The sequence below is a fragment of the Triticum aestivum genome, chromosome 4B (assembly GCF_018294505.1).
Source record: "Triticum aestivum cultivar Chinese Spring chromosome 4B, IWGSC CS RefSeq v2.1, whole genome shotgun sequence".
In the NCBI taxonomy this organism is placed as follows: domain Eukaryota; kingdom Viridiplantae; phylum Streptophyta; class Magnoliopsida; order Poales; family Poaceae; genus Triticum; species Triticum aestivum.
Window position 1 is genome coordinate 273463955 of NC_057804.1, and position 24884 is coordinate 273488838.

Below are 24884 nucleotides of genomic sequence, written 5' to 3' on the forward strand. Positions count from 1 at the left end.
TTGAGGTGTGTTTGTTGGGATCTGATGAACTTTGAATTTATGATCAGATCTATGTTTTTATCCATGAAAGTTATTTAGTCTTCTTTGATATCTTATATGCATGATTGATTATAGCCTCGTATTTCATCTCTGATATTTGGGTTTTGTTTGGACAACTTGATCTATTTTTCTTGCAATGGGAAGAGGTGCTTTGTGATGGGTTTGATCTTACGGTGCTTGATCCCAGTGACAGAAGGGGAAACGACACGTATGTATCATTGCTATTAAGGATAACAAGATGGGGTCTATTTCTACATAAATAGATCTTGTCTACATCATGTCATCGTTCTTATTTCATTACTCTGTTTTTCCATGAACTTAATACACTAGATGCATGCTGGATAGCGGTCGATGTGTGGAGTAATAGTAGTAGATGCAGGCAGGAGTCAGTCTACTAATCTTGGACGTGATGCCTATATAATGATCATTGCCTGGATATCGTCATGATTATTTGAAGTTCTATCAATTTCCCAACAGTAGTTGTTTCCCCACCGTTTGCTATTTTTCTCGAGAGAAGCCAGTAGTGAAACCTACGACCCCCGGGTCTCTTCTTTAATATATTTGCCTTCACGATCTGTTTTTATTTGCTTTTATTTTTAGATCTATTAAACCAAAAATACAAAAATACTTTGATGCGCTTTATTTTAATTGTGATTTATTTATCCAATCTATTACAACTTTTTCCCGTCTCCGTGCCAATTTCTAGCGCTGTTACCCGAAAGGGATTGACAACCCCTTTAACAAGTCGGGTTGCGAGTATTTGTTATTTGTGTGCAGCAACTGTTTACGTTGTGTTGCCTGGTTCTCCTACTAGTTCGATAACCTTGGTTTCATCACTGAGGGAAATATCTGCCGTTGTTGTGCTGCATCATCCCTTCCTCTTTGGGGAAACACCGACGTAGTTCAAGCAAACATCACTGTGCCATTGGGCCCATTGGGGGCCTGATTTGCTCTTTGGTCTCTTAATGGCCCGTTTAATAGTTCGGCCCGATATTAGTTTTGGCCTATCAGCGGCCCTGTCTACATATGTCCCTTTTTCGGCCTGGTTTCACTTTCGGCCATTTAAAGGCCTGAGTCACACTTGGGCCTAATTTTGGTCCGTAGTTACTTTCAGCCTCTTAACGGCCCATACTCTTTGTGGATACATTCTAGCCCAAATTGCCTATCGTCTCATTAAAGGCCCTTGAGATTGTTGGGCCTAGTTTTGGCCCATTATACATCCGGCCTGCTTCCCGCTAGTCATGTAATTGGGTCAACCAAGGCCCAAAAAATTTCAGCCTGTTAATGGCCCATCACCCGAATAGGCCAATAATGGGCTGATTTATATTACAGCACACTTTCGATCCGTGATTTGTTTGCCACAATTAAGGCTGAATTTAGTTTTCAACCTGTTAAAAGGCTATTTAATTTTGTGACCCAATTAAGGCAAGTGGTTTACTCTGCCTTTTAAAAAGACACAAAACTAATAGTGGGCCAGATTAATACTAGACCTAAATAATGGCCCAAGATGATTGTAGGCCCATGTTTCGACCCGTACTAGCGATTGGTGACCAGCCAATTTTAGTACAGAAAATATTATTTTATAAACCTAACCTATTGGCTCATCGCGCACCGATCGAAGATTACGACCTTTTCTCAGAGCGACGACAACATAAACAGCAAATAAATTACATCATTGTGATGAAGAATAAACCTAGACTATACAACAAAGAAATTACAGCATATTACATCCCCTGGGCATCAAAGTTTGCTGCTAGTGATAATAAAGGGAAACCAGACAACATATTCCATAAACTGGGCAGGTCGCCACCAGTGGAAGTAAACATGCCGACAAAATAACAGACAGAACCGACATCACTTCAACACAGTTCAAGAAAGGTTAGCCCGTCCCAGGAGCTGCAGTGCAAGCAGCTTAGGAACCTGATGAGACTGCACTTCTTTGATGCTTATATCCACCAACTTAAGCTGCATAACATCAGTAGACGTTATATACTTATGGTTAATCTTGCATAGAGGTTGGAGTTCCAGTCGGATTTGAGCGGAAGCATGTCTTTCTGCTTGAATTTCAGACTGAAGAAGTCGAACAAATTCAGGCGGCGACTTCATCGAGCTTGTGTCACTGAGTAAGTTCAACACTACATCAAGATATGACTTTGTGGTTGTATCCCTACCCTCAAGATGTCTTGCCTTCTTATCTATAATATATGTTAGAGGGACAAACAATGGGTTCGTCTCACTATCATTGTGGCAGTTCTTCCTAGCAACAGTGTTGTCACCCTGAAAGAGAAACAAGTAAGTAAATAATAGGTTTTGCACATATAAGCATCAACGCTGTCAATTCATCTCATTTCTTTGTCAGAAATAAAGAGACACAGTTTAAAATAGCATTAACATAATAAGCATTGTTCATAGTTAAGACGGCAGGAAATGGCATTGTGTAGGAGCGGCCAGCTTCACTAGACCACTGGATTATAGATCAAGAACACAAGCATACATGTAGTTCTAATCAATGTATAAGCCTGAATGGTGAGTGTACTATCAATTTATACCATTTCAGATTGGTAAATAAAGACACACTATTTAAATAACATTAATATAATATGGCATTGTTCATAGTTGAGACATAGAAGGATATGACATTGTGCTATTGTTGGTAGTTTCACCACACCAGTATATTACAGATCAAGACCACAAGCATACACATAGTGCTAAAGAAGATAACTTGATATGTTTAGTTTAATTTACATGGTACAAAAAAGGAACTAGGTTGTACAACTAAAGACTGAAATTGAGAAGGATAGACTTATGTTTATGTACTTCTTCTTTATAAACTTTGAACAAGCAATTTGATGCAGACGACAAAAATAAACAGCATTTGCACTCATAGCTATCCAAATATACACAACAAAGTTTGAAGGCTCGAGGAGGACAAACTTACATTAGTAGTGAAGAGAGGCTCTATAAAGCCCTTGTCCATATTGATGGGGGGGGGGCAATTCAAGAAGTTTATCGCACACTCTTCTTCAAGAGCATTGCCTTTATTCTACATTCTGTTAAGAGTAAATATAGATGTGAAAATATAGGAACAAATGGCGATTATTTAACTTGACATGCAGAGTACAGATGTAAATACAACACACAGGCAAAAGGCACTGACAAGAGCAATGCGGAGCTAAACTTCTTCAGTAACATTGGTTTTATTCAATATTTTGGCAAGAGTAAATGTCGATCTGATGTGTAGAAAATGGAGGGCCAGGGAAAATAAGCTGCAAAGAGTACATGAAGAACTAGCTGACAAATATAAGTACAATGATGAAGGACAATGATACTTACAAGAACAGTGCAGAACTAAATTTCTTCGTAAGCATTGGGTTTATTCTACATTAATTTAAGCATTAATATAGATCTGATAATTTGGAGCGAACAGTGGATAAGCAAGCTATAAAGCACAATGATGTCACATAATCCACCAGGTATGAATGTAAGGAGAGCGAAAGGACAATAGGCACTCATAAGAGCAAAGCAGCGAGCAGCATAGTTGCGATATTCTAGGTTTTGTGGTGCTGGTTCTATCGCCAATATGCGCCGGGTGCTATGTGATTTCTCTAGTAGCACCACCTTTTTTGAGGACTTTGCTTGTACTCCTTCAGGTTCTGCAATCACCCTCTTCCTTTTGGATGTCTGAAACACATGAACAACATTTGAATGTAAAAACATGGTATGACGACAAATGGAATAGGTGTTGATAATGGATGGGCGTGGCATCTTCACATATATCATGAGTTAACTAAGGAGATGGCGGTGCAACAAAGCAAAAGAAATGCAAGAGATATTATGCAAGATATGTGCAACCAATAAAACCTTACCAAATTAGAACAGGATAGGCCATCTGCCTTTGACTCCTTGAGCTCAGAATAGTCATTAGGATCATATTCTGAATATGAATCTATAGGTAGGGAGCATGTGGGTTTCATTGCATCCACAATGGACCTCAATCCCTTTGCCAAGTTCGTTACCCATTGAACTGTTCTGCAATATTCTTCTGATGTGCGCATTCTTATATTCATTGTGATTACGTACAATATCTAAAAAGCATGGAAACATAAATAGTTGTGAGATTATCTTTGTAATGTAGAGGATATTGTAATAGAATAGGGGCTCCCTATAAACCCTTTTGTGCTATCACTGGATTCTGATGAGAGAGCCCATGTATAATCTGGCACAACTACACACAAAAAATAGGCTCCCTGTTGGGAGCTCCAGATGTAAAGATAGTTGGCAGATGATAGGTTCATAATATACCATATAGAATGTTTATTGCCAAACCATGATAACGAGAATGTAGAGCCACTAGGCAGATTGTAGTGTAGATAATAGGGGTACACCATAACCACCATAAATAAATCGGGAAAGCGGAACTGGCTGGAAAAGATAGGGTTTTACCGCTACTAATATGCAGCCTATCGATCACCTACATGCCAACTCTATTCATCTGAAGGCACACAACTGTTACTATCAGTCTAGTCTATCAAAGACCATGCGGTTCCCACCATTTTCGGGATATTATGGCAGACCAACTCAAAGTGCGAAATCATGTAGCAGAACCGGCCCAATAGAGTTGTCGACTGCATATGTCCTTGCTCCCCTTCTTAACAAGGAACATACTGTAGTTACTAACTAAGAACAGAAGAGGAACATGTTAAAGAATAGAAGGGGAAGCATTTTATTAAGATCCCCTTCATTCTATACAATGTTGGTTGCCCACCCATGATGAATCAGAGCACCGAAAGAAATGCAATTCCATGATGTCTCTCTATATGTGGCCACATGCCTTTGGAAACTCGAGTGGGAGCATTACCTAACCAATTAAATGTGTGTCTGTTAGCTAATGTTAGTATCATATCACATTCGTATTTGAGGAACCTTAGGACGTATGATTGGTGTGTTATTTAGCTTTGAAGGGTGGAAAATTACTAGTAGGACACAAAGCACCTACATAGATCGTAGTGTAGATATAATGGGAAAACCCTAAGCATCAAGAGTAAAATCAGGAAAATGGAACTTGCGGGAATATATGTGCTAGTATTGTCGGTTCGGCTTGAAAGGCTTCGAATACCAGCTCTCTACAACTGAAGGCGCAGTACTGTTACTATCAGTCTAACTCTCAAAGGCGACACATACGATCGAATACGAAGAGTTGAAAGCGTCCATGACAAGCGACCGAATAGACCAGTACACTGCAAATGTCCCTGCCCCTCTTCACTAATAAGAACATATTGTACAACTATTATACTCCCTTTGTTCCTAAATACAAATATTTGTAGAGATTCCACTATGGATCACATACGGATGTATATAGATACATTTTAGAGTGTAGATTCACTCATTTTGGTCCATATGTCGTCCATGGAGGAATCTCTACAAAGACTTATTGTAACGCCCCGGATTCGATGCGCTAGGTGTCTTCCAGTTATTCGCCTTCGTTGCCATGTCATTTGCTTGCGTGTTGCATTTTTCCATGTCATCATCTGCATTTTATCTGCATGTTTTTTCAAAACTTGGATCCGGTCCTTTCCCCCGTTGTCCGTTTCGCGATCCGACACTCTCACGCGCCCGTGGCCCCTCTCAGACCTCGTTTTATGAGTGGCCGAAAAATGTTCTCGGAATGGGATGCAACTTGGCGTGCGGTCTTATTATAGTGTAGACAGAGCGCCTGTCAAGCTTCGTCGCATTCGGAGCTCGTTTGATAGCCCAACCGTTAAACATAGCGGCACCGCTGCCGGTACCTTCGTCGTACGTTTCGGTCTCCGAAACTGCTGCTAGGCTGCACTCCTCTTCTCTCTCCTCTCATCCCAAGGCCTTCTAAACATATCCCACCTAAGACCCCCTATGCTCCGGACCGTCGGATCGGGATCCGGTGCCCGAAAACGGATGATAACCCCCTCTCCTAGCCCCTTTTTCCTATTTAAACGCCCCCTCACTCCATTTTTGGATAACCTAGTCTAAACCTACCCTAACCTCTCCCCTAATCCACAGCCGCCGCACTCCTCGCAGTCCGCACCAGCCAAACCACCTTCGCCACTTGGTCGTGCCGCCGCCACGCCTCTTCAGCCACTCCCCGCGTGCCACCTCACCCTCCAGCGCCGCCGCAGCCACCCAGGCGCTGCCACATGTTCCCTCCCGCGCCTCCAGCCGCCCCACTTCCCCGCGGCCCACCGAAGCCCATCGTCAGCCCGCCCTGGGCCGCCGCAGGGCCTGCACGCCCGCGCGAGCGCCGCTCTGCGCCCCGCGCCCGAGCACCCTGGCTCCTGTGCGCCGCCCCCTCCGCCCGCAACCACCCCGCCGAGTCCGGCGACCAACTCCGGCGACCTCCGCCGCAGGTCATGCTGCCAGCGCTCGGCCTCTCTCTCCCTTCCCTTTCTCCTTCCTCCCCTCACCAGCTCTATGTCTCCCTCGCAGCTAGCCGCCGGCGGCCATGGCACCGCCGCCACGCGCCCGTCTCCGCCACCTCGCCGGTGCCGCCCGAGCTTGGAGCTCCGTTCGCCGCCGGCTGATCTGCATGCGCCGCCGCGTCCTTCGCCAGATTCGGCCGAGGACCGATGGGATCCTCCCCTGCCGACCGTGCCCCTCGCGCTCCGGCCTCCTCCTCGCCGCCGGCGACCGTCTCCGGCCACCTCCCCAGCCAACTCCGGCGAGGCCCCCGGATCGGGATGAGATCCACCAGGAGCCCATCCAAACGTCGCGCCCCATCCCGCTTCTCTCCGTCCCGGAACCCTGGGATCCAGTTTCTGCGAGGGTAAAATCTGCCAAGTCCCGAAATATTCACATTCTGGTGCAATATTCATCATGCCATAACTTGTTGCATACTGCTCCGATTTGTTCATATAATATATCAAAATGCTCATTGTGAGATGCTCTTCATTTCATTCCATTGTGCCATGTTTGTTTGTGTCCATCTTGATGCCCAAATCATCATTGCAGGAGTGCTATATGATGTTAACCTGCTGTCTGTTAACAGAATTTGATGATTTGTCTTTTTCATTGCATTTTGTGTGTGCATCCTATGAGCTTGATGTATACATGAATTTTGAGCTACATCATTCCATCTTTACAGAGGTGAAATCCATGTATTTTTTTGAGTCTTTTAGTGAGTGCATCGAGCTCGTGAAGTAGGGTACTTGTTGTTGCTGTTTTGCTAGGCTGAATCTGTTATATCCTGATGCTATGTAAACCTGCTGCTACAAGTCATTCTATGCATAATCTGGAGATGTTCACTAAGGATGTTTTGTTATACATGTCATGCTCTATCCATTCATGCCCTTGTTTGCATTTATAGCCTGCCGTAGCTTGTTGCGAACTTGCTCTCGAGTTACTAAATAATGTTGCTGTCAGTCTGTTAACATGAAGTTCAGTTTTGCCATGTGTTTTGCTAGTGATCCATTTACCCTATGAACTTTCTCTTGCCATGCTTAGCTTCATAAATATGCCATATTACTGTTGGTCACCTTGTCACACCATGTATTGCTCTGTGGTGTACTGTACAAGCTCACCAACATGCCTACTTATCGTTGTTCCTGCCATGTCTGAATCTGTCATATCATTTGCCATGTTTGCATGGATGCTACCATGTTTTCTGTTGATCTTTGGAATTAGTTCAGTAAGGGAGGTTTGTTTTTTGTCTTTAGTATTAGCATGCCATGCCTTTTTTTGCCATGTTAAGATCTTGTAACATGTTTTTTGATAGCTCTAAACATTGCAACCTGATGTTATTTTTGCTAAGTCTGAAACTGTTATTATTTGCAATCTTGCCATGTCCTTTTGAGCATGTTCTAGTGATTTCTGGAGATAGATCAGTGTTCATGTTTTGTCATGTTTTACCTGTACTTCATGCCCATGCCTTTTGTTTTCATATTGAGTTGCTGTAGCATGATTCTTTGATGCTTGTAAGATGCCTAGTTGCTGTTTTGGACAGCTTGTCTTTTAAACTTGTATAGAGTGTATGTGTTGAACCGTTGCTCCGTTTTGGGTGTGCTCTATATGAAACTTGCTTTATTTTGCATGAAGTTTCATATTATCATGTTGCATCCATGTTTGAGAGTGTTTGCTTGATGTTTGAATGCATTCTGCATCAATGCCATGTTTAACTTGTTTTGCTCATATCTTCTAGGCCGTAGCTCCGAATTAAATGAACTTTATATGTAACTTGACTAGAATTTCGTGTAGATCATCTTGGTGCATCTTAACTTGCTGTTTAACAACTTGAACATAAGGTTTATTCAGATCTGGACCAATGTCTAAATTTGCATATGAGAACTTACCGGAATTGTTATATGTTGTTTCCGGCCTCATTTAAACTTGCTTTGATGTGTTGCTCTTGTTTGCATCATCTCTTGCCATGAGTAGCCTCATCTAGCTTTGTCATGCATCATGCTTGGTTGTGCATCATGCCTTGTTTATGTGTTGTGTGTTTACCATGTTGTGTGCTTCTTCTCGATAGTTCCCGTTTCGTTGCGATCGTGAGGATTCGTTCGTCTACGCTTGGTTCGGCTTCATCTGTTCATCTTCTTCATGGACTCTCTCTTCTTCCTTGCGGGATTTCAGGCAAGATGACCGTCACCTTGGATCTCACTACTATCATTGCTATGCTAGTTGCTTCGTGTAAGTGCATCTAGTGCCCCTTAGTGATTTTGGTGTATTGAAGACTTATAGGTTAAGGGACTAATGCGTTTGTGAGTGTACACAGGTCTATAAGTCTATGAGGAGTTTGATATTTACAGACAAAGTCGACCCCTAAAAATGTATATCTTCGACTGAAGACTTTGGTATTTCTGAAGACTTTCATGAAGACTTTGAAAGTGAAGAAATTGGTGTGTCTATGAAGACTTGATATTCATGCGAGGAATATGAAGCTTGAAGACGTTTGTTTTCATAGTTTTGTTTTTCTCTTTCTTGAGTCATAGGAAACACCGTACTGTTAAAGGGGGTCGAGGAAATACTAAGGAAAAATTTCCAAGTGATGCTCAACTCAAAATCCTAAACCTACCAAACCCTTCGAGTGAAGCCTTTGGAAATCTCATACAGTTCAGTCATTTCTTCAGTGACAGAGACGAAGTTCTTCTGGTCACTGAGGAATTTGTTCTGACTGAGGAGTTAGGAATTCGCCAGTGCAGATTGCCTACACAGTGAGGAACATGATAGCCCTGAGGAATTTGAGAGTCAAATTTCCGACCGTTGCTGTGCTACGCGCCAGCTGTCCCAAAATATCTTATCCACCTAACGGTCATATCAGACAAGGGCATTTATGTCTTATCATGTCGGGCTGCTCCCTAGGCTATAAATAGCCGCCCCCTACAACCACTAGTTGGTTGGCTGCTCCGAGAGAAACTGACACTTGTCATTTGAGAGCAACCCATCCTCCGAGGACTTTGAGCGAAAATCATCGAGTGAGGAAAAACCCCAACCCAAACACCTACAAACCCAAAGTGATTGAGCATCACTGAAGAGATTGATCCTGCGTGGATCCGACGCTTGTTACCTTTGAAGACTGTGCTTCTTCCAGACGGTTAGGCGTCATGGTCTAGAGCATCCAAGAGGAATTGTGGATCGCCGAGTGACCGAGTCTGTGAAGGTTTGGAAGTCGCCTGAAGACTTACCACGAGTGATTGGACGAGATCTGTGTGATCTTAGTTCAAGGAGAATACGGTGAGGACTTGGTGTCCTGAGCTGCGTGCTCAGCGACTGGGTGTCCGGGACTGCGTGTCCTCGAGTTTAAATACTCAGCCGCTCCAACCAGACGTACAACTGAGACAGCAGTTGGAACTGGTCTAACAAATCATTGTCTTCACCAACCTTACTGGTTCTATTTCCTCAACTCTTTCATTTCCTCATTACTGTGTTGAGTGATTGTTCATATCTGTGTTTGAAGACTTTGACTGAAGACTTTCTCAATTCCTCAGTTCAATTCTTCAGTCTGTTTGTCTTCATCTTGTGTTATCCTGTGTTTACGCTTTCTGTACTCTGTGCTTGTCTTCATTTCATCATGATGACTAAGTCTGTATCCTGTTATGCTTACTTCTGAGTACTTATTCCGCTGCTAGTAGTTCTTCGCTAAGGAATTTCCTCACCGGCAAATTCCTCAGTGAAGAATTCATAAAAATCGCCTATTCACCCCCCTCTAGTCGATATAACGCACTTTCAATTGGTATCAGAGCAAGGTACTCCCTTGTTCTGTGTGATTTTGGTTTAACCACCTGGAGTTCTAGTTATGTCGACCGCAGGTATGATCAAGGTCTCCGCTGGGTGTCCTACCTTCGATGGCACGGACTATCCCTGCTGGAAGAATAAGATGCGAATGCATCTTGAAGCAATTGATAACGATCTCTGGTATGTTGTGGAAAATGGTGTTCCCTCAGTCACACCTTCTCTGAATGCTGCTGATGTGAAGAGATTCAAGCAACTCGATTCTCAAGCGAAGAATATCATATGTGGCCATCTGAGTAAAGGACAGTATGGTAGAGTGAGTGCTTTGGAAACTGCTAAGCTTATCTGGGATAGGCTTCTCCAAAGTAAATGAAGGAGTCTCAACTCAACGTGACTCTCGTGTTGACGTTCTTCGCAATCTCTTCAACCGCTTCAAAAGACTCGACAATGAAAATGTTCAGCAAACCTTCGATCGCCTCACTGACATCTCAAATGAGCTTCAAGCGCTTGGCGCCACTGACATCACCGACCATGAGGTGGTGAAGAAATTGCTGAGATCGCTAGATTCCTCATTTGATACTCTGGCACTGATGATTCAAGAGCGAGCTGATTACAAGTCACTAGATCCCGCTGATATCCTCGAGAGGCTAAATACTCATGAGTTCCAGCTTGCTGAAAAGAGAGATCTCTATGGTTCAAGCTATGGCAAAACCACGTGCCCTGAAGGCCAAGGCTGTGTCTGAATCTGAATGTGAAGACTCTGGTAGTAGCCTTGGTGATCCTGAAGAATTGAGCCAGGAGCTAGCACTGCTCGTGAAGAAGTTCCAGAAGTTCTCAAGACGTGGTCGCTTTGGAAAATCCTCAAGAAGCAGTGATTCCTCATCAAGTGACTATAAGAGAAGACTTTGCCACAAATGCAAGAAACCTGGTCACTATATTCAGGATTGTCCTCAATGGGAAAAGGAATTAAAGAAGAAGAAATACAAGGATTACAGTTCTGATGACGCTAAGAAGAAGAAGAAATCTTCAAAATCTTCATCATCAAAATCCTCGAAGTCTTCATCTCACAAGAAGAGCAGCTCCAAGAAGGCTCGGGCATTCATTGGCAAGGAAATGGACTCTGAAGCTGAATCTGAGGAACATGAAGAAGAGGAGGCATCTGAGGAGTCAGAGTCTGGTGTGGCTCTCACTACTGCTTTCGTCAGCAAGTCTATCTTCAACTCTGAAGAAATTGACCGCACCAACAAGGCTGACGAAGACAATGATGACTACGCTCCCACCTATTGCTTCATGGCAAAAGGTGCCAAGGATGATCAGCCCAAAGTCAACGAGTGGGTTCTCGATAGTGGATGTACAAATCACATGACTGGTGACAAGAATCTATTGATGGATGCTCCCTTAACACCGTCACATCTGAAGCACATCATCTTCGCTGACAAAGGCAAAAGTCAGGTATTGGGTCTAGGTAAGGTTGCGATCTCAAAGGATCGACACATGGACAAAGTCATGCTTGTCGAGTCCTTAGGATACAACCTCATGTCTGTCTCAATGCTTTGTGATCTCGATATGGTTGTTGTCTTTGGAAGATATCGATGTGTTGTGATCATGGAAGCTGACTATTCCAAAGTCTTCGAAGGCTTTAGGAGAGGAGATCTGTATATTGTTGATTTCTCTACAGGACCACAACCAGCAATGTGCTTACTTGCAAAAGCTTCAGAAGGCTGGCTATGGCATCGACGACTTGGTCATGCTGGCATGAGGAATCTGAACACGCTTGCGAAGAAGAAGCATGTCATTGGCATTGAGAATGTCAAATTCCTCAAGGATCACTTATGTGGAGCTTGTGAAGCTGGAAAGATGACCAAGGCCAAGCATCCAACAAAGACTATCATGACCACTACTCGTCCATTCGAATTACTTCACATGGATCTCTTTGGTCCTAATCATTATTCTGCTGTTTCGAATGATGCATCTCTATATGGCTTTGTTATTGTTGATGACTATTCTCGTTACACATGGGTACACATTGTCACTTACAAACATGAAGTGCAGGAAATCTTCAAACGATTTTCCTCGAGGGCTTCAACCAACTTTGGTGTGAAGATCAAGCACATCAGAACTGACAATGGGACCGAGTTCAAGAATTCCGGTCTTGATGGCTATCTTGATGAACTTGGTATTACTCATGAGTTATCTGCTCCTTATACTCCTCAGCAGAATGGCGTCGTGGAGCGCAAGAACAGAACCCTCGCTGAAATGGCTCGCACTATGCTTGATGAATACAAAACGCCTCGTCGTTTTTGGATTGATGCAATTGATACTGCGTGCCACATCATCAATCGGGTATATCTTCACAAATTCTTCAAGAAGACTGCCTATGAACTCCTCACTGACAAGAAACCCAATGTGAGTTACTTCAAAGTCTTCGGTGCTAAATGTTGGATCAGAGATCCTCATCACAATGCTAAATTTGCACCGAGAGCACATGAAGGTTTTATGCTTGGTTACGGAAAGGACTCGCACACCTACAGAGTCTTCAACAACGTTCTTCACAAGGTTGTTGAAACTGTAGATGTGCGGTTCGATGAAACTAATGGCTCGCAAAGAGAGCACCTACCTTCTGTGATAGATGAACCAGAACCTGAGGATTCTATCAAGTTCAAGGCTACTGAGGATGTTATTCCTACCAAAGAATCTGTTGAAGAATTCATTCCAGAATGTGAAGAAAATCGAGCTGGTGCACCTGATGAAAATGCTGAAGAAAATGGTGCTGAAGAAAATGCTGATCAAATTCCTCAACGACAACCAGCTCATCCTCGCATTGCAAAAGAAGTGCAAGTTGAAAAGATCATCGATGACATTCAAGCGCCAGGTCCTCTCACACGCTCAAAAGCTTCACATTTATCTAACTTTTGTGGGCACTATGCTTTTGTCTCTATCACAGAGCCCACTAAGGTAGATGAAGCATTTCTGGAGCCTGAGTGGATTCAGGCCATGCAAGAAGAATTACATCAGTTCGAGCTCAACAATGTCTGGGAACTGGTCAAACGTCCAGATCCTCGCAAGCATAATATCATCGGCACAAAGTGGATCTACCGCAACAAGCAAGATGAAAATGGCCTTGTGGTGAGGAATAAGGCACGACTTGTAGCTCAAGGCTACACACAGGTTGAAGGAATTGATTTCGATGAAACTTTTGCACCTGTTGCTAGACTTGAGGCTATTCGCATATTACTTGCTTATGCTAACCATCATAATATTATCTTACAACAAATGGATGTGAAAAGTGCATTCCTCAATGGTAAGCTTGAGGAAGAAGTATATGTTGCTCAACCCCCAGGTTTTGAAGATCCAAAGAATCCTGACAAAGTCTTCAGACTTAACAAGGCCCTGTATGGCCTCAAGCAGGCCCCTCGGGCGTGGTATGACACTTTGAAGGAATTCTTCATGAAGAATGGCTTCACACCCGGTTCACTCGACCCTACTCTCTTTACTAAATCTTATGATGGTGAACTGTTTGTGTGCCAAATATACGTTGATGATATTATCTTTGGCTGTACTGACCAACGTTATAGTGATGAATTTGCCTATATGATGAGTGAAGAATATCAAATGTCTATGATGGGAGAGTTGAAATTCTTTTTAGGTCTTCAAATTCGTCAACAGCACAATGGTATATTCATATCTCAGGAGAAATACCTCAAGGAAGTTCTGAGGAAATTCGGCATGCAAGACTGCAAAGGCGTCAAAATTCCTATGCCCACAAATGGCCATCTATGCACTGATGAAAATGGTATTGACTTTGATCACAAGGTATACCGCTCCATGATTGGCTCTTTATTGTACTTATGTGCATCTAGGCCAGATATAATGCTTAGTGTTTGCATGTGTGCCCGATTTCAAGCTGCACCGAAGGAATCACACCATAAGGCTGTGAAGCATATTCTTCGATATCTAGCTCACACACCAACACTAGGATTATGGTACCCCAAGGGCTCTACTTTTGATCTCATTGGATATTCTGACTCTGACTATGCTGGTGATCGTGTGGACCGCAAGTCAACATCTGGTACTTGTCATTTCCTCGGACGATCCTTGGTCTGTTGGTCCTCGAAGAAACAGAACTGCGTATCACTGTCTACTGCAGAGGCTGAGTACATTGCTGCTGGTTCTTGTTGTGCTCAACTGCTATGGATGAAGGAAACCCTCAAGGACTACGGCATCAACGTGAAGAATGTGCCTCTCCTCTGTGACAATGAGAGTGCCATCAAGATTGCTCACAACCCAGTTCAGCACTCGAAGACAAAGCACATACAGATGCGTCATCATTTTCTTCATGATCATGTGTTGAAGGGCGACATCTCCATCGAACACGTGAAGACTGAAGAACAGCTAGCAGATATCTTCACAAAGCCCTTGGATGAGAAGAGATTTATCAAGTTGCGGTGTGAGCTAAATATCTTAGAATCTTTGAATGTTCTTTGAAAAAGGACACACATCCTGACACTTATGCAAAATTGATGACTTAGATGTGCAACACATGAAGAAACGTTTTTCTTCAATCAATGAAGAATAACACTCTACGTGTGAAGAAATTAATGAAGAATTTGATTCTCAGAACCCTACGACAATTGTACGCGGTGTCTGAAATCATCATTCTTATACGGTGGGTCACGCCACCACCAAAGTTGAAAATCTTCATTTTTGAATTTCTTTAGTTTTTTAAATTCTTCAACTTTGCAAAATCTTCAATGTTTCATCGTTTTTCTTCATTTGACTATATATATATATATATATATATATATATATATATATATGAGTTTATGTCCTCTACAGCATTCACTTATGGCTATTTCTTCAAGTTGCATTTTTCTGCTAAGTGAATGTCATCGGACCCTTCCCCCTCTATGCTATACTCAACCCAATCTATTCACAATTCTTCATGTCCGTTCTATTTGAAACTCGTTCAAAATCTTCACTGTGTCTTTGACAGCTGAAGAATTTGCAAACAGAACTTTAAAACTAATCTTATCCAGAATTTTCGGTTTTACCGCTCAATCCGTTCTGGATCCCACGAAAGACTTATCTACTCACCCACGATCTAACACGATCTCCACTCCTTAGTACGTGGGTGACACATGTCAAGCGAAGGAGAAGGGTCAGGGGCAGGTTCATCCAAAATCTTCGGGCGAACAGTTTTTCACTGCGTCTATAAATACCCCCTCATCCCTTCCTCACTTCCTTTACTCCGCTCGACCGCTCTCTCTCGCTCGAGCTCCTCAAACCCTAGAGCCGCCGCTACTCCATCATCGCCGGTGAGGAAGAGCTTCACTGCCTCGACCTCGTCGCCGTCGTACTCGCGCCGACTGCGGAAATCTTCACTCCGCCGCCGCCGTAGCTGTCTTCCTCCCCCAAATTAGGGCGTGGAAGATCTACACCGACGAACTTCACTGTTCTGCTTCTCAGTTCATCGTGTTCTTCACACAGGGTAATTAAAAGTTACATTTACTACCCCTTTTGATTCAAAATTTCACAACAAAATCTTCAAAGGTGTTTTATTCTTCAAATCCTCACACACAAAAACACCTCACTAGTCATCTATTCTTGATTCGTTTCTCTAAGCATCGTTTTTCTTCAAGATTCCTCAGTTGTGTGGATCTTCGATCTATACAACTCTGGAACCTAAGACAAAGAACGCTTAGTGAAATTCTTCAAGGCTCATCTGGTTAAATTCCTCAAACTTGTTCTTTCTGAAAAACCTTCTGAGAACGCATATGACCTCTCCAAATTCCTCGCAACTATACTCTGTTCACAGGTACTCATGTCCGCTGCTGAATCACTAGGTTCTCATCAACTTAACTCATTTGCAGCGTTCCTCGAAGAAAAGTTGCACACTTCTTCATAAATTTCAATTGTTCAAATTCTTCATCTGAAGAATATGGCTGATGGTAAGAGGCCGCAGAAAGGAGGAAAGAAGCCAGAGGTCATGACTGCTTTTGAAATCCCTGAGGACCTCTATGCTGATTATTGCACACCTAATGAGTCTAAGTATGGAGAAGAAACCAAAACTCAGTGCAAGGTGCGCATACAGAAGATTGAACGGAGATGGGCAAGAGAATGGAGGGAGTCCAGATATGTGACTCCAAAGTATATGAAGAAATTCGCACTTAATCCTCCATGCCCAAGAGCTTCATTGGCACCTGGCCAAAGAGCTGACCCCACCAGCATCAAGCGTGGTGAGGATTTTCCTGAAGAATGGGCCAAGCGCCAAGCTAAGTTGGCGATACAAGCTAAAGAGGCAGTGAGGAAATTCAATGAAGACTCTACTGCTGCTACTGCCACTGAGGTCTCTGTCAAGCCAAAGAAATCAATGGCAAAGAAGCCTGCTCACAAGCCAAGTGCTTCACCAACTATGCCCTCACGGCCAAGTTCCTCAGCAATGCCCTCACGACCAGAATCTTTAAAGCCCTCACGGCCTGTACCAACCACTGCTCCACCTCCAAAGTCCTCAGTTGCTCCGGCAAACTCCTCAACACATGTACATCTGGCTACATGCCAAAGGACAACAGGCATCTCTATTGCCTCTGGTGCCTCAGCAAGTTCCTCAGCTGCACCAAAATCTTCATCAGGCCCCACTGTTGAAGACTAAGGCAACGGCTAGTCGAGGTACTCGGCCTAGTCCAAAGAAGAAATGGGTTGTTTTCCACGTGCCATCTGACGATGAAGCTGATGATGATGAACTTGCAGAAATCACCAGAGACCGACAAGAAAGGGCCGCTAGAGCCAAAGGCACAAATGTGCCACTGCTTTTGGATCCAAGGGCGATCCTTGATTACATTGATCTATGGCACAAGGATCCAAATACTCCTATGTCTGATTTCAAGTTGACTCCTGTTTAAAGTCACATACTGATCCATTTCATCACTAAAGAGAAATGGAAATTTGAGAAGGACAGGAAAATCAAGAAGACTCAGTTCAGAAAAGAGAAGTTCCTGAAGAATAACATTGTCAATATGACACCTGATGAACTCCTCAAGATCCAAGCTGAAATCAAAACCCTCAGCAATGACTTCAATGCTTAGTATGCTGATTAGCAAGGAGCCAAAGTCAGGTTTGTGAAACTAACTGAGAAATTCACAAATGTTGCAGCCCCATCGCAACAAGAAATTCCTCATGCTGAAGCATCTACTTAGCCAACTGAAGAACATGCTAGCACCGCTAATGACATTCAGGCTGCTGAAGAAAATGCTAGTTCCAGGGCTGATGACTCCATTCCAGCCACTGAAGAAATTGTCAGGGCATCCACTAGAGGTGCGCCTGAAGAAACTGAAAATGTCAGGGCAACTGCATCAGTTGCGCTTGAGGAAATTCAACTAGATTCCTCAGCTCCTCCTGCGCCTACACCAACTCCTATTCTTCCATCTACATCAGATGTGAGGAAGACCAAGGCTGCAGAGCGAGCTGCAGTGAAGAAAAGGAAAGCCTCCAGTGCTTCAGAATCTTCAGCTCCAAAGAAGATGAAGCCTCTGACAAGTTCTATTGAGAATCCAATTGATGTTGTTCCAATTTCCACCATGTCATCAAAGGACCTTGTTCCTTTTGGTGAGGAATATGTGATCCCAAGCGGATCTAATGAAGAACCTCAATCTGCTGCTTCGTCAGAGCAGGTTGATGAAGAAATTGAAGTGGATGCGATCCCTTCAACACCTGTTGCTTCCTCGCCAATGCCTCAGTTCACAGCTGAAGAGGCCGGCATTGAAGAAATTGAAGATGAAGACGTGGACATTGGCTGCACAACACCAGTGATGAATGATGACTTTTGGGAAAGTCAGCACCCCAATACTCCACTCTTCACCCCACTTCAACAAATACCTCAGTCCCCTGCACCAACTGTTCAAATGGGCTCTGAAGAAACTCATCCCACCTCGTCTATGCATGAAGACATTCCAGCCGCTAGTGCTGAAGAAGCTGTTGTTGTTGAACCCTTGAACACGCAGCCTGCTACTGAAGAGGAACCAGAAATTCCTCAGCCTGAAGAACCTGAGATTGCGATTCCAGAGGTTGTGATGCAACTCACTTACAGTCCAGTGCCCAAGCCAACGGATCCATTCTCAAAGAAGCAAAAGTTCAAGGCTGAAGATTTCTTCAGCGAGCATGTGTTCTTCACTGACTATAACCCCTATGACTCTGCTCGCATAAGGAAGAGGCGTTTCTGGACTGCTAGTCAAGCAAATTTCTATTCCTCAGTGTTGTTCAACAAAGACAAAGTCTTCGATCATGAACACATTCCTCATGTAGACATGGAGTCTCTGCCGTGCTTCGAGCCAGTCCTCAGTGTTCTTCACGATGCTGGACTGTTAAATTTCTGCACTGACATCTGTGACTGGAATGAAGAACTCATTCTTCAATTCTATGCAACGCTGCACATCACAGGGAACTCTGAAGATGTGAATTCATGGGTGTTGGACTGGATGTCAGAAAATACTCACTACAAGGCACCAGCAACTGAATTGCTTCGTGCCCTCCCACTCAGTCCTCCCCTTGACGGTGCTCGTTGTGTCTACAGTGAACCTGAACTTTCAAATCATTTCATGCAAGTGCTGATGAAGCCATTGAAGCCAGGGCAGGCTCCTCGAACCAAATTCCTCGTCAAGGAATTACTATATGTGCCCCGGACTGTCTATCGCATTCTGTCGAAGACAATGAGTCCTATCAAAGGCCATGACTCAAATGATGAAGAGGTCGTTGGCATCATGAAGAACATGCTTTTCAATATCATTCATGGCGTTCCCGTAAACTTCCATGATTTCTTCATGAGGACTCTGGCGAATATTGATATGTCACCATTTGAGCTGAAGCCTTATGCACCATGGATTATGAGATTCATCAGGGCGAGGGCTTCACTAAATTACAAAGATGACACTTTGAACCATGGCAGCTACTTGCCTCTGATTGAAGTCCTCAAACGGTCATATTCCTCAGCTAATGACAAAGGCAAGGCAACTGCTATGATAGATGAAGGCATTCGTCCATTGGATGGTCAATTTCGCAAGGCTGCATCATACTCCACCAATGATGACTCTGACACACATGACTCTGCTGCCAAGCAAAATCCTCAAGCCACAGCTCCCAGGGCGATGACTCATCATGAGTTACTCCTTAGTCTTCATCAGAAGGTTGATCGCAATCATAAATGGGTCAAGCGTCAGTTTGGTTCAATTCTTCACAACATGACCTCAACACACAATGCAGTGAAGAAAAACCAATACTACCTCCATGAAACCTTCAACCGTACCTGGGCTGTTCTCTCTCATGTCTACAGCGCTGCAGATCTGAAGAATATGGGACTCAAGGAAGAATTTGACTGGTCTGCACCTCCACCGAAGAAATTCAAGAAGGTCAAAGTTCCTTCCTTGGTGGCCAGATCCTATTCTTCATCACACGAGACTGATGAAAATGAAGACTTGGACGATACTACGGCAGGCCCTACTACAACAACCGACCCCAACAACGCTGGCGCTCCTCCATCAACTTGATCATTCTTCAGGGGCGTTAGTCCTCAGTTTTGATCCTTTTGGTCATTCGATGACAAAGGGGGAGAAATTTGAGTTAGTCTTCAAGCGGGTCTATTATATGGGCATCTATTTTTTGCTAAGTTACAACTCTCGTTCTTCTGAAACTTTATTGGATCGAGTTGTAATCTTAAACCCGATGGTGCCCTGATACTTTTGATGCATTGTGCTTTGATACTCTCGATATGTCATTCTGCATGCTTGTTCCTCATTAATATTATTGCACGCATGCTGAATTTCATCAGGCACCATATTTCATCATGCATTTCAAATTCTTCATATTATATGTCAAATGCGTGTATGAATTACAAGATATAGGGGGAGATCTCCATGATTCAACTCTTCAAGTGTGCATTGCTTCAAAAGCAAATTCCTCACTATGCACATCTTCAGGGGGAGTTCTTCTATATCTTGCCATCAAATTCCTCAATATCAGTACTTACACTTCATATGTTTATCCCCGTTGAAAACTTAACCTATATTGTCATCAATCACCAAAAAGGGGGAGATTGTAAGTGCATCTAGTGCCCCTTAGTGATTTTGGTGTATTGAAGACTTATAGGTTAAGGGACTAATGCGTTTGTGAGTGTACACAGGTCTATAAGTCTATGAGGAGTTTGATATTTATAGACAAAGTCGACCCCTAAAGATGTATATCTTCAACTGAAGACTTTGGTATTTCTGAAGACTTTCATGAAGACTTTGAAAGTGAAGAAATTGGTGTATCCGTGAAGACTTGATATTCATGCGAGGAATATGAAGCTTGAAGACGTTCGTTTTCATAGTTTTGTTTTTCTCTTTCTTGAGTCATAGGAAACACCGTACTGTTAAAGGGGGTCGAGGAAATACTAAGGAAAAATTTCCAAGTGATGCTCAACTCAAAATCCTACACCTACCAAACCCTTCGAGTGAAGCCTTTGGAAATCTCATACAGTTCAGTCATTTCTTCAGTGACAGAGACGAAGTTCTTCTGGTCGCTGAGGAATTTGTTCTGACTGAGGAGTTAGGAATTCGCCAGTGTGGATTGCCTACACAGTGAGGAACATGATAGCCCTGAGGAATTTGAGAGTCAAATTTCTGACCGTTGCTGTGCTGCGCGCCAGCTGTCCCAAAATATCTTATCCACCTAACGGTCATATCAGACAAGGGCATTTATGTCTTATCATGTTGGGCTGCTCCCTAGGCTATAAATAGCCGCCCCCTACAACCACTAGTTGGTTGGCTGCTCCGAGAGAAACTGACACTTGTCATTTGAGAGCAACCCATCCTCCGAGGACTTTGAGCAAAAATCATCGAGTGAGGAAAATCCCAAACCCAAACACCTACAAACCCCAAAGTGATTGAGCATCACTGAAGAAATTGATCCTGCGTGGATCCGACGCTTGTTACCTTTGAAGACTGTGCTTCTTCCAGACGGTTAGGCGTCATGGTCTAGAGCATCCAAGAGGAATTGTGGATCGCCGAGTGACCGAGTCTGTGAAGGTTTGGAAGTCGCCTGAAGACTTACCACGAGTGATTGGACGAGATCTATGTGATCTTAGTTCAAGGATAATACGGTGAGGACTTGGTGTCCTGAGCTGTGTGCTCAACGACTGGGTGTCCGGGACTGCGTGTCCTCGAGTTTAAATACTCAGCCGCTCCAACCAGATGTACAACTGAGACAGCAGTTGGAACTGGTCTAACAAATCATTGTCTTCACCAACCTTACTGGTTCTATTTCCTCAACTCTTTCATTTCCTCATTACTGTGTTGAGTAATTGTTCATATCTGTGTTTGAAGACTTTGACTGAAGACTTTCTCAATTTCCTCAGTTCAATTTCTTCAGTCTGTTTGTCTTCATCTTGTGATATCCCGTGTTTACGCTTTCTGTACTCTGTGCTTGTCTTCATTTCATCATGATGACTAAGTCTGTATCCTGTTATGCTTACTTCTGAGTACTTATTCCGCTGCTAGTAGTTCTTCACAAAAGAATTTCCTCACCGGCAAATTCCTCAGTGAAGAATTCATAAAAGTCGCCTATTCACCCCCCTCTAGTCGATATAACGCACTTTCACTTTGTTCTATCACTTTGCTGCGCTACCTATCACTTGTTCTTCAAGCCTCCCAAATTGCCATGTCAGCCTCTAACCTTTTTCCACCTTTCCTAGCAAACTGTTGTTTGGCTATGTTACCGCTTTGCTCAGCCCCCTCTTACAGCGTTGTTAGTTGCAGGTGAAGTTTTGAAGATTGCTCCATGGTGGACAGTATTGTGTTGGGATATCACAATATCTCTTATATTATTAATGCATCTATATACTTGGTAAAGGGTGGAAGGCTCGGCCTTATGCCTGGTGTTTTGTTCCACTCTTGCCGCCCTAGTTTCCGTCATATCGGTATTATGTTCCTGGATTTTGCGTCCCTAACGCGGTTGGGTGATTTATGGGACCCCCTTGACAGTTCCCCTTGAATAAAACTCCTCCAGCAAGGCCCAACATTGGTTTTACCATTTGCCTACCACCTATACTTTTCCCTTGGGAGTAATTAACCCAAGGGTCATCTTATTTTAGCCCCCCCCCCCCGGCCAATGCTTGTCTAAGTGTTGGTCCAAACTAGAGCACCGTGCGGGACCATCCCTTGGCAACTTGGGTTACGTCAGTACCTGTACGCTTAGCTTATCCGGTGTGTCCTGAGAACAAGATACGTGCGACTCCTATCGGGATTGTCGACACATCGGGCGGTCTTGCTGGTCTTGTTTTACCATTGTCGAAATGTCTTGTAACCGGGATTCCGAGACTGATCGGGTCTTCTTGGGAGAAGGAATATCCTTCGTTGATCGCGAGAGCTTATCATGGGCTAAGTTGGGACACCCCTGCAGGGTATAAACTTTCGAGAGCCGTGCCCGCGGTTATGTGGTAGATGGGAATTTGTTAATGTCCGGTTGTAGATAACTTGACACTAGATCCGAATTAAAACGCATCAACCGCGTGTGTAGCCGTGATGGTCTCTTTTCGGTGGAGTCCGGGAAGTGAACGCGGTTTTGGGTTATGTTTGACGTAAGTAGTGTCAGGATCACTTCTTGATCATTGTTAGCTTCATGATCATTCCGTTGCTTCTCTTCTCGCTCTTATTTGTGTATGTTAGCCACCATATCATGCTTAGTCGTTGCTGCAACCTCACCACTTTACCCTTTCCTTACCCATTAAGCTTTGCTAGTCTTGATACCCATGGTAATGGGATTGATGAGTCCTCGTGGCTCACAGATTACTACAACAACAGTTGCAGGTACATGTTTTGCGATGATCATGACGCGAGAGTGATGTTTGCTTGTTATGGAGTTCTTCTTATGCTTCTTCTTCGATCAGGGGTTAGGTTCTAGGTTGGCAGCCTGGGCTAGCAGGGTGGATGTCGTTTGAGTTTCTGTTTATGTTTCATCCGTAGTCGGATGTTATTCTCTTGTATGTTGATGTATTCTTGTGGCATTGTATGCCTTTTGTACGTATCCCCGTCTATTATGTAATGTTGATGTAATGATATCCACCTTGCAAAAGCATATCAATATGCGGTTCTATCCTTGGTCAGACCTTCGAGTCTCTTTAGGATAGTATCGCATATTGGGCGTGACAAGTTGGTATCAGAGCCTCGACCGACCATAGGAGCCCCCTTGTTTGATCGTGTAGTTTGGCCGTTGTTGAGTCTAGAAGAAAACTTTTCGGAGTCTAGTTATATCAGAGAGTAGGAATTCTTTTTACTCCTCTGCCCACTTCGTCGCTCTGGTGAGAAATCTTGACGTAGGTGTTTTGAATTTCTTCTCTTCCCCTTCAAATTTTTCTTTAGGTTCATGCGGTTAGTTTTTTTCGTTCGTTCGTTCTCAGCTCTTTTCATCCGGTGCATTTCTCGTCAAGTTGACTCGAGCCTCTTCATCTTTGCCAAGTTCAATCCTCAGTTGTTTTATTTTTCCCACCCGCCCACCCCTTTTTCATCTCAGAGCCGGAGTCCGTTATCGAGTATCCATCCTACTCGTGCGAAGTCTTTGTTTTCTTTCCTCAATGATTTCAACTGTTGTTTTTTCTCTTCAAGATATTCGTTGGTTCCCCCTTCCAAGTTGCCTTTGTTCTCCCGCCCTCCCACCCTCTTCTTCCCGGAGTCTGAGTATCTTTCGAGCATCAATTTTCATTCGTAAGGAGCCTTTTCAGGCTTCCCTCAATCATTTCTACCGGTGAATTCTCGTCTCGTTCGTCATTCTTCATCCCTTTCTTTTTCTGGTGCACTCAATTCAAGTTTTTCGGGTTGATCACATTCTTTTCCTTGGATCAAGTGTTCTCCTTGCTCGTTTGCCTCTCGCCAGTTATCCTTTTGGAGTGTTCAAGACATCTCAGAAGATTCGTGTGTGTTTCAATTAATTCGAGGTTGTCTCCTCATTCAAATATTTCAATCATTCCGGTGCATCATCTACCTCTTCAACAACCCTTTCCAACGGTGTTTTCTTTTAGTGGGCCCTAACCCACAGATTTTTTCCCAGGATCTTACCTGACTCTTCCAATTCCCCTGGAGTTATTCTCAAATTCTTTTCGTAGTTTGACGTAAGAATGAATTTCATCAGTCAGGTGCCATCTCCAAGATCGCTCTCAAATTCTTTTCATCTTTGGTTCAACCCTTCCTCTTTTACATTCTACCGGAGTACCTCAGTAATTTTGGTGGTGTTTCTTGTTGTCATTCTCAGCTTTGAAGATCTAAGAAGAGTTTTTCCTCGAAATCTTGCCCATTCTCTCGAAGATTCGTGGTTCTAGCTTCTTGTTATCCTCGCAAATTACCCCGTTTGTCAGAAATTCTTTTCATCCATCCGGAGTATTTCAAGAATTGTTTCTCCGTCTCAATCATCCAGAGGCCATCTTTTCGGAATATTTCTTTGTTCTAAGTTTTCGAATTCGTTCTCCAATTATTCTATGTCTGTGCCCCTTCAGTCGTCTCAATATTCTTCCGGTGCTTCGTTCAAGTATTCTTCAATCAGTTCGCGATCTCTTCGTTCTCTTTTCTCTAAATTCCCTCAACACTACAAAAAAAAGACACATCCGTGACATTTTGGACCGAACGAAT